We start from the raw sequence: 10,981 nt of genomic DNA on the forward strand, positions 1-10,981 counted from the left end.
CCGCACCAGGGTCGCAAACGGGTACCTGTACCCGGCCGGGTACGGGTAGCCGGGTATCGGGTAGGGTAAGGGTATCGGGTACCCGGTTGCGACCTCTGCCGAGTACCCCCAGGTCGGCACGACGACCTGGGGGTGTGGGGCTTCCATCTCCTCTCTCACCGGCCGTGCCGCCGACGCCGGCGGTCGCCGTCGCCGCCACCGCCTGGACTTGCAGGATTCCCGAGGCGACGAGCTTCCAGAAGAGCGAGTTCACCTGCTCGGCCTGAGCGGCGTGGGCAGCCGCTCCCGTCGCTGCACTCGGGGGGCGACGCAGAGACACGCAGAGAGACAACGTCATCGCCGCAGCAGCAGCAGCAGCAGCGCTTGTGCCAAGCTAGGTGGTAGCGGTGAAGGGCAGCGGTGGTGGCGAGCGGTGGTGGCGAGCGGTGGTGGTGAGCGGTAAGGTGGCGAGCGGTGGTGATGTTGAGTAGCGGTGAGTGGTGGTGGTGAGCGGTGAGCGGTGGTGGCGAGCGGTGGTGGTGAGTAGCGGTGAGCGGTGGTGGCGAGCGGTGGTGATGTTGAGTAGCGGTGAGCGGTGGTGGTGAGCGGTGGTGGCGAGCGGTGGTGGCGAGCAGTGGTGGTGAGCGGTGGTGGCGAGCGGTGGTGGTGAGTAGCGGCGAGCAGTGGTGGTGAGCGGTGGTGGCGAGCGGTGGTGGCGAGCGGTGGTGGTGAGTAGCGGTGAGCGGTGGTGGTGAGTAGCGGCGAGCGGTGGTGGTGAGCGGTGGTGGTGAGCGGTGGTGGTGAGCGGTGGTGGCGAGCGGTGGTGGTGAGTAGCGGTGAGCGGTGGTGGTGAGCGGTGGTGGTGAGTAGCGGTGAGCGGTGGTGGTGAGTAGCGGCGAGCGGTGGTGGTGAGCGGTGGTGGCGAGCGGTGGTGGTGAGTAGCGGTGGTGGTGAGTAGCGGTGAGCGGTGGTGGCGAGCGGTGGTGGTGGTGAGCTGTAAGGTGGGGGCGGCAAACAATCACTCACGCATCAGCTGCTGGTGTTGAGTCAGCTGCTGGTGTTGAGTCAGCTGCTGGTGCTGAGTCAGCTGTTGGTGCTGCGTCAGCTGTTGGTGCTGCATGAGCTGCTGGTGTTGAGTCAGCTGCTGGTGCTGAGTCAGCTGTTGGTGCTGCGTCAGCTGTTGGTGCTGCATGAGCTGCTGGTGTTGAGTCAGCTGCTGGTGCTGCATCAGCTGCTGGTGTTGAGTCAGCTGTTGGTGCTGCGTCAGCTGTTGGTGCTGCATCAGCTGCTGGTGTTGAGTCAGCTGTTGGTGCTGCGTCAGCTGTTGGTGCTGAGTCAGCTGCTGGTGTTGAGTCAGCTGCTGGTGCTGAGTCAGCTGCTGGTGCTGAGTCAGCTGCTGAGTCAGCTGCTGGTGCTGAGTCAGCTGCTGGTGGCCCAGCCAGTAGTCCGGCCGGTGGCCCAGCAGGTTGCCCGGCGGCCGCGCAGCAAACTGCGTCCCGCCGTCAAAGAGCCACCCGTGCGGTCCCTCCCAAGTGGTTTGTCGTTGATGTCGTTGTTGACGTCGTTGTTGACGTCGTTGTTGATGTTGACGCCACTGCTGCTGCCCGCCGTACCGAGGCCCGGCCTCGAAGTCTGACGGGCCGTCGAACCGAGGAACCCCGTGCCCGTCGACCCGCACGCCCCTGGGGCCCCGCGGCCCGTCGAATCTACGTCCTCCCGGCGGCCCGTGGAAGTCCGGCGGCCCGTGGCCCAAGGCGGCCCACTGGGGTCCGTCGGGAAACCCGTGGGGGGCGACGGGGAGGGAGGTCGACGTCGCTCCGCTGCCCGGGGGCAACCTCCTCCTGCTCCGTCTCCTCCGTGGGGAGGAGGAGCGGCGCTGTGCGGGAGCCGCCGTGTCGAGGCGGCGATGGAGGAGGCGGCGGTGGCCGTTGACCCCCGCTGCAGAAGAGTCTCTCCGCTGCTGATGCTGCTGCTGCCGCCGCTGCCGCTGTTGCTGCTGCTGCTGCTGCCGCCGCTGTTGCTGCTGCTGCTGCTGTGGTTGTGGGTTGTCCTGGCCGGCGCCGATCCTACAACAACAACAATGACAACGACGACGACAACAACGGTGTCCCTCACCCCTCCGCACAACACACGCACAACACACACACACAACACGCGCAAATAACACACGCACAACACACGCACAACACACACACGCACACAACACGCGCACACAACACACACACACAACACGCGCACACAACCACACACACAACACACAACACACACACAACACGCGTACAACACGCGCACAACACACACACAACACGCGCACACACACACACACAACACACACAACACACAACACAACACACAAACACACACACAACATGCGTACAACACACGCACAACACACACACAACACGCACACAACACACGCAAATAACACGCGCACAACACACGCACACAACACACACACAACACACACAACACACACACAACACGCGCACACAACACACACACAACACACACAAACACACACACACAACACGCGCACACAACACGCGCACAAACACACACACAACACACACACACAACACGCGCACACACACACACACAACACACACACAACACACACAAAACACACACACAACACGCACACAACACACACACAACACACAACACACACACACACAACACACACAAACACACAGACACAACACGCGCTGGCTCGTAAACGCCCACCCGGGGGAGCAGCTTCTCCTCCTCCTCTTCTTCTGCGGCGGTGGCGGTGGTGGCGGTGGTGGCGGTGGTTCCGTCTCCTGGACGGGCGCGGAGGGCGGGCGGGGGCCGACCCAGAGGCCGCCAGGAGCTCGGGGAGATGTTCCCGGACCCGGACGCCTCCTGGGGGGGAAGGGGGGGTGGAGAGCGGTGACGAAAACTTTCCCCGATAGGGCTTCTTTAGTGAGGGTGGCACAGATGGTGATCCAGGATCCACAGTTTCAGCTGGCGGGAGGCCGACGGGTGAAGATTGAGGCTGCTGCCCCCCCCTCTCTCCGGCAAAGGGGGGGCGGGGGGGGAAGGCCATGGAGGCCAGCGGCGACGCGCAAGCGGCGGCGGCGGCGACCGAGGGAGCGCAACAGCCGGACCCGGCCTCGCTTGCACCCCCGACGCAGCGAGGAGAAGAGGTGACGCTGACCGCCGCCGCCGCCGGAGACGTTGGTGTGCCGGGCGGCGCTGCTGCTGCAGCTGCTACTACTGATGCTACTACTGCTGCTACTACTGCTGCTACTACTGCTGCTGCTGCTACTACTGCTGCTGCAGCTGCAGCTGCTACTACTGATGCTGCTGCTGCTGCTGCTGCTACTACTGATGCTGCTGCTGCTGTTGCTACTACTGATGCTGCTGCTACTGCTGCTGCTGCTACTACTACTGCTGCTGCTGCTACTACTGCTGCTGCTGCTGCTACTGCTGCTGTTGCTACTACTGCTGCTGCTGCTACTACTGATGCTGCTGCTGCTGCTACTACTGCTGCTGCTGCTACTACTGATGCTGCTGCTGCTACTACTGATGCTGCTGCTGCTGCTACTGCTGCTGTTGCTACTACTGATGCTGCTACTACTGCTGCTGATGCTGCTACTGCTGCTGCTGTTGCTACTACTGATGCTGCTGCTGCTGCTACTGCTGCTGTTGCTACTACTGATGCTGCTGCTACTGCTGCTGCTGCTACTACTACTGCTGCTGCTACTACTGCTGCTGCTGCTACTACTGATGCTGCTGCTGCTGCGGCGCCGGGGAGCACCTCTTCGCCCGTCCCGATGAGGGAGGGGGGGGAGGAGGCAGAGCCGGCCCTAGACCTTTGGGGGCCCTAAGCAAAATTTGGTTGGAGGCCCCTTTGATGTATGATTTTTTTCACCCACTCGCTAGCAGTGACTCTAGCGGGGCCCTCTGCTGGCCATGGGGCCCTTTGCAATTGCAAGGGTCGCTTAGTGGCTGGGCCGGCTCTGGGAGGAGGTGACTATGGAATTCGAGGGGAGTGGGCTTCCTGGGCTTGAGATCGAGCCCAGCGAGGCCCTGGCCCCAGACGGGTCAGCGGTGGGGACAGGGGGGGCCCACGCCGACATGACAAGCGGATCTGGCGCCGAGGCGCGAGAGGTGAGCGGGGCGAGCGTCGTCAGCGGTGGCGACCGGAAGGGACGGAGAGTGCCGAAGAGCTGGCCTCCGATGCCCAAGATGGGGTGCTCCCCCGACCACCTTCTCGGCTTCCTGAGATGGTCGTACGGGAGGCGCAACATCCGGGTGCAGGACAGCTTCCCCAGCGGGGGGAACTTCGTGAGTGCGGCCTGTCGTGTGGTCCAGGATCCGAGCAAGTTTGATTACAGCCGCCAGGAAATCAATCGGTTAAAGGCCTTGATGAGCAAGGTCCAAAAACAGCCACCATCCCCCCCCCACTACCCCCTTTCCCCCCCGTGGCGCCGAAGACGGCACCACCGCCGCCGTCGCCAGCCGAGGAGGAGGGTGAGGGTGTGGGAGTGGAGGGGCTGCTCTGTCAGGCAAAGGGGTGTGAGAGCCCGGAATGGCAAGCACATCGGACACTGGCTGCGGGGCGGTGGCGATGTGGTGTGTGATGATGATGTGTGATGAATGTGGAGCCGACGCTGCTTAGTTCTTAAGTTGCCGTACAGGCTGGTATTCTGATACATTGGAAACACTCCAGCGCAATTGCCGCTGGAGGCAATAAAGTTATAAAAGTCAAAAAAAGTCTCGCTCACTCGCTCTCTTCACTCTCTCTCTCGCTGTCACACTCGCTCTCTCACTCACTCGCTCCCACTCGCTCTCTCTCTCTCGCTCACTCACTCACTCGCTCTCTCTCACTCGCTCACTCACTCACTCGCTCTGACTCGCTCATTCTCTCACTCGCTCACTCACTCGCTCTCACTCTCTCACTCGCTCACTCACTCGTTCTCACTCTCTCACTCGCTCACTCGCTCACTCTCTCACTCTCTCACTCACTCGCTCTCTCTCACTCGCTCACTCACTCACTCGCTCTGACTCGCTCATTCTCTCACTCGCTCACTCACTCGTTCTCACTCTCTCACTCGCTCACTCACTCGTTCTCACTCTCTCACTCGCTCACTCGCTCACTCTCTCACTCTCTCACTCACTCGCTCTCTCTCACTCGCTCACTCACTCACTCGCTCTGACTCGCTCATTCTCTCACTCGCTCACTCACTCGCTCTCACTCTCTCACTCGCTCACTCACTTACTCACTCTCTCACTCGCTCGCTCACTCACTCACTCGCTCACTCTCTCACTCACTCACTCACTCTCTCCTCTCGCTCTCTCTCACTCGCTCACTCACTCACTCGCTCACTCACTCGCTCACTCTCTCGCTCTCACTCACTCGCTCACTCACTCACTCGCTCCCACTCGCTCACTCGCTCACTCGCTCACTCGCTCACTCGCTCTCACTCGCTCACTCGCTCCCACTCGCTCCCACTCGCTCACTCGCTCACTCACTCACTCACTCTCTCTCACTCGCTCCCACTCGCTCGCTCACTCACTCGCTCACTCGCTCCCACTCGCTCACTCACTCACTCGCTCACTCACTCACTCGCTCCTCACTCACTCGCTCTCACTCGCTCACTCACTCGCTCCCACTCGCTCTCTCTCTCTCGCTCTCTCTCACTCGCTCACTCACTCACTCGCTCTCACTCGCTCACTCACTCACTCGCTCTCACTCGCTCACTCACTCGCTCCCACTCGCTCTCTCTCTCTCGCTCTCTCTCACTCGCTCACTCACTCACTCGCTCTCACTCGCTCACTCACTCACTCGCTCTCACTCGCTCACTCACTTGCTCGCTCACTCACTCGCTCACTCATCGCTCGCTCCCACTCGCTCACTCACTCACTCGCTCACTCACTCACTCGCTCACTCACTCACTCGCTCACTCACTCACTCGCTCACTCACTCACTCGCTCACTCACTCACTCGCGCTCACTCGCTCTCACTCGCTCTCACTCACTTGCTCGCTCACTCACTCGCTCACTCACTCACTCGCTCCCACTCGCTCACTCACTCACTCGCTCACTCACTCACTCGCTCACTCACTCACTCGCTCTCACTCGCTCACCTCTCTCACTCACTCGCTCTCACTCGCTCCCACTCGCTCACTCACTCACTCGCTCTCTCTCTCGCTCTCTCTCACTCGCTCACTCACTCGCTCTCTCTCTCACTCGCTCACTCACTCACTCGCTCACTCACTCACTCGCTCCCACTCGCTCTCTCTCTCTCGCTCTCTCTCACTCGCTCACTCACTCACTCGCTCTCACTCGCTCACTCACTCACTCGCTCTCTCTCTCACTCGCTCACTCACTCACTCGCTCTCACTCGCTCTCTCTCTCTCGCTCTCTCTCACTCGCTCACTCACTCGCTCTCTCTCACTCGCTCACTCACTCACTCGCTCACCAGCTTTATCTTCACCCGCCCCAGCTCCAGTTCCAGCCTCCTCCTCCGCAGCTCCATCAGCTGTTTCAGCTGCATCAGCACCAGCCGCCTCATCAGCTCGGCCGCCAATGGGCGGTTCGGCTCCTCGGCCTGCCGGGGGTGGGGGGGTGGCCACGGGAGCGGGTATACACTACACTATACACTACACTACTATACACTACACTACTATACACTATACACTACACTATACACTACTATACACTACACACTATACACTATAGTGTATAGTGTGTAGTGTATAGTGTAGTGTATAGTGTAGTGTATAGTGTAGTGTATAGTGTAGTGTATAGTAGTGTAGTGTATAGTGTAGTGTATAGTGTAGTGTATAGTGTAGTGTATAGTGTAGTGTATAGTGTAGTGTATAGTAGTCTAGTGTATAGTAGTGTAGTGTATAGTGTAGTGTATAGTGTAGTGTATAATGTGTGTATAGTAGTGTAGTGTATAGTAGTGTAGTGTATAGTGTAGTGTATAGTGTAGTGTATAATGTAGTGTATAGTAGTGTAGTGTATAGTAGTGTAGTGTATAATGTAGTGTATAGTGTAGTGTATAATGTAGTGTATAGTAGTGTAGTGTATAGTAGTGTAGTGTATAGTGTAGTGTATAGTGTAGTGTAGTGTAGTGTGTATAGTGTAGTGTATAGTGTAGTGTATAGTGTAGTGTATATAGTGTAGTGTATAGTGTAGTGTATAGTGTAGTGTATAGTGTAGTGTAGTGTATAGTGTAGTGTATAGTGTAGTGTATAGTGTAGTGTATAATGTAGTGTATAGTAATGTAGTGTATAGTAGTGTAGTGTATAGTGTAGTGTATAGTGTAGTGTATAATGTAGTGTATAGTAGTGTAGTGTATAGTAGTGTAGTGTATAATGTAGTGTATAGTGTAGTGTATAATGTAGTGTATAGTAGTGTGTATAGTGTAGTGTATAGTGTATAGTGTAGTGTATAGTGTAGTGTATAGTGTAGTGTAGTGTATAGTGTAGTGTATAGTGTAGTGTATAGTGTAGTGTATAGTGTAGTGTATAGTGTAGTGTATAATGTAGTGTATAGTAGTGTATAGTAGTGTAGTGTATAGTGTAGTGTATAGTGTATAGTGTAGTGTATAGTGTAGTGTATAGTGTAGTGTAGTGTATAGTGTAGTGTATAGTGTAGTGTATAGTAGTGTAGTGTATAGTGTAGTGTATAGTGTAGTGTATAGTGTAGTGTAGTGTAGTGTATAGTGTAGTGTAGTGTATAGTGTAGTGTATAGTGTAGTGTATAGTGTAGTGTATAGTGTAGTGTATAGTGTAGTGTATAATGTAGTGTATAGTAGTGTAGTGTATAGTGTAGTGTATAGTGTAGTGTATAATGTAGTGTATAGTAGTGTAGTGTATAGTGTAGTGTATAGTGTAGTGTATAGTGTAGTGTATAGTGTAGTGTATAATGTAGTGTATAGTAGTGTAGTGTATAGTGTAGTGTATAGTGTAGTGTATAGTGTAGTGTATAGTGTAGTGTATAATGTAGTGTATAGTAGTGTAGTGTATAATGTAGTGTATAGTGTAGTGTATAGTAGTGTAGTGTATAGTGTAGTGTATAGTGTAGTGTATAATGTAGTGTATAGTAGTGTAGTGTATAGTGTAGTGTATAGTGTAGTGTATAGTGTAGTGTATAGTGTAGTGTATAGTGTAGTGTATAGTGTAGTGTATAATGTAGTGTATAGTAGTGTAGTGTATAGTGTAGTGTATAGTGTAGTGTATAGTGTAGTGTATAGTAGTGTAGTGTATAGTGTAGTGTATAGTGTAGTGTATAGTTGGAGACCCACCTGGAGGAGATTCCTGGCACGCGTTGACAACGACGGATTCATCTCGTCAGCACGAGTCGTCTCAGCCGCGACCATTCTGCCACGGTCGAAGGCTTGGGACTTGGGGTGACACACAAGATAGGTCAACAGACATCGGGGGGGGGGGGGGGGGCAACTGGCAAAGCTGCCGCCATCGACCGTGAAGAGATGCTCGCCTTGAAGAGGACTTCTGCGGTTGCATTGATGCAAAACTCGTAATGAAGGTCACGAGGTCAGATCGCGTGAAGTATAAATGTTGCGTGGTAACCCTCCACCGGCCGACACAGCCAGGAAGGTTCGTCACGTAAACAACGCGCCAATGAGTTACGAGTATAGCGTTTAGTAGTTTAGTATATAGTAGTGTAGTGTATAGTGTAGTGTATAGTAGTGTATAGTGTAGTAGTGTAGTGTATAGTGTAGTAGTGTAGTGTATAGTGTAGTAGTGTAGTGTATAGTGTAGTGTATAGTAGTGTATAGTGTAGTGTATAGTGTAGTGTATAGTGTAGTAGTGTAGTGTATAGTGTAGTGTATAGTAGTGTATAGTGTAGTGTATAGTGTAGTGTGTAGTGTATAGTAGTGTATAGTGTAGTGTATAGTAGTGTGTAGTGTAGTGTATAGTGTAGTGCATAGTGTAGTGTATAGTAGTGTGTAGTGTATGGTGTAGTGTATAGTGTAGTGTAGTAGTGTATAGTGTAGTAGTGTATAGTGTAGTGTATAGTAGTGTATAATGTAGTGTATAGCAGTGTATAGTGTAGTGTATAGTAGTGTAGTGTATAGTAGTGTAGTGTATAGTAGTGTATAGTGTAGTGTATAGTGTAGTAGTGTAGTGTAGTGTATAGTGTAGTGTATAGTGTAGTAGTGTAGTGTAGTAGTGTAATGTATAGTGTTGTATATAGTCTAGTGTATAGTAGTGTAGTGTATAGTAGTGTAGTGTATAGTGTAGTGCATAGTGTAGTGTATAGTAGTGTGTAGTGTATAGTGTAGTGTATAGTAGTGTAGTGTATAGTGTACAGTAGTGTATAGTATAGTAGTGTAGTGTATAGTGTACAGTAGTGTAGTGTATAGTGTACAGTAGTGTATGGTAGTGTATAGTGTACAGTAGTGTATAGTATAATAGTGTAGTGTATAGTGTACAGTAGTGTATAGTATAAGTGTAGTGTATAGTGTATGGTAGTGTATAGTATAATAGTGTAGTGTATAATGTAGTGTATAGTGTAGTGTACCTGGGCACCGCCATCTTGGCGATGGTCTCTGTGGGATGACATGAGCGCGAATCGGATAATCGATGATAATAATCAATTACCATCGATTATTGATTACCATCGATTATTATCGATTATCCGTTCAGCTGGCCACTGGCGAGCAGTCGCGATTAACGACGTGGTCAGAAGTCGAGTAAGAAGCGGTGAGTTTCATTGGAGATGGTGACTACCTCGCCAGGTGTGCAGGAGGCGTGGGTTCGATCGTGACCCTGACGATACCTGCCAATGTATGTTTGTGTGTGGCTATGAGATGTTGACTACCTCGCCAGGTGTGCAGGAGGTCGTGGGTTCGATCCTGACCCTGACGATGCCTGCCAATGTATGTTTGTGTGTGGCTGGGAGATGTTGACTACCTCGCCAGGTGTGCAGGAGGTCGTGGGTTAGATTCCGACCCTGACGATGCCTGCCAATGTATGTTTGTGTGTGGCTGGGAGATGTTGACTACCTCGCCTGGTGTGCAGGAGGTCGTGGGTTCGATCCCGACCCTGACGATGCCTGCCAATGTATGTTTTGTGTGACTGGGAGATGTTGACTACCTCGCCAGGTGTGCAGGAGGTCGTGGGTTCGATCGTGACCCTGACGATACCTGCCAATGTATGTTTGTGTGTGGCTATGAGATGTTGACTACCTCGCCAGGTGTGCAGGAGGTCGTGGGTTCGATCCTGACCCTGACGATGCCTGCCAATGTATGTTTGTGTGTGGCTGGGAGATGTTGACTACCTCGCCAGGTGTGCAGGAGGTCGTGGGTTAGATTCCGACCCTGACGATGCCTGCCAATGTATGTTTTTGTGTGGCTGGGAGATGTTGACTACCTCGCCAGGTGTGCAGGAGGTCGTGGGTTCGATCCTGACCCTGACGATGCCTGCCAATGTATGTTTGTGTGTGGCTGGGAGATGTTGACTACCTCGCCAGGTGTGCAGGAGGTCGTGGGTTAGATTCCGACCCTGACGATGCCTGCCAATGTATGTTTTTGTGTGGCTGGGAGATGTTGACTACCTCGCCAGGTGTGCAGGAGGTCGTGGGTTCGATCCCGACCCTGACGATGCCTGCCAATGTATGTTTGTGTGTGGCTGGGAGATGTTGACTACCTCGCCTGGTGTGCAGGAGGTCGTGGGTTCGATCCCGACCCTGACGATGCCTGCCAATGTATGTTTGTGTGTGGCTGGGAGATGTTGACTACCTCGCCAGGTGTGCAGGAGGTCGTGGGTTCAATCCCGACCCTGACGATGCCTGCCAATGTATGTTTGTGTGTGGCTGGGAGATGTTGACTACCTCACCTGGTGTGCAGGAGGTCGTGGGTTCGATCCCGACCCTGACGATGCCTGCCAATGTATGTTTGTGTGTGACTGGGAGATGTTGACTACCTCGCCTGGTGTGCAGGAGGTCGTGGGTTCGATCCGACCCTGACGATGCTGCCAATGTATGTTTGGAGTTTGCGTCT

The 10,981-nt window shown here is 53.8% G+C and overlaps 1 long non-coding RNA gene across 1 annotated transcript; it reads right to left on the minus strand.

Moving 5' to 3' along the window:
• Window positions 1–2,836: 2,836 nt before the first annotated feature.
• LOC133340011 (uncharacterized) lies at window positions 2,837–10,048 on the minus strand. Its single transcript, XR_009754813.1, has 4 exons — window positions 9,986–10,048; window positions 8,261–8,359; window positions 6,428–6,556; window positions 2,837–2,862 (listed from the first exon to the last, which is right to left on the minus strand). It is a non-coding gene; the product is annotated as an uncharacterized LOC133340011 (long non-coding RNA).
• Between the last annotated feature and the right edge of the window lie 933 nt (window positions 10,049–10,981).

The sequence above is a fragment of the Lethenteron reissneri genome, unplaced genomic scaffold (assembly GCF_015708825.2).
Source record: "Lethenteron reissneri isolate LAM-NWPU_2019-01 unplaced genomic scaffold, ASM1570882v1 scaffold_638, whole genome shotgun sequence".
In the NCBI taxonomy this organism is placed as follows: Eukaryota; Metazoa; Chordata; class Hyperoartia; order Petromyzontiformes; family Petromyzontidae; genus Lethenteron; species Lethenteron reissneri.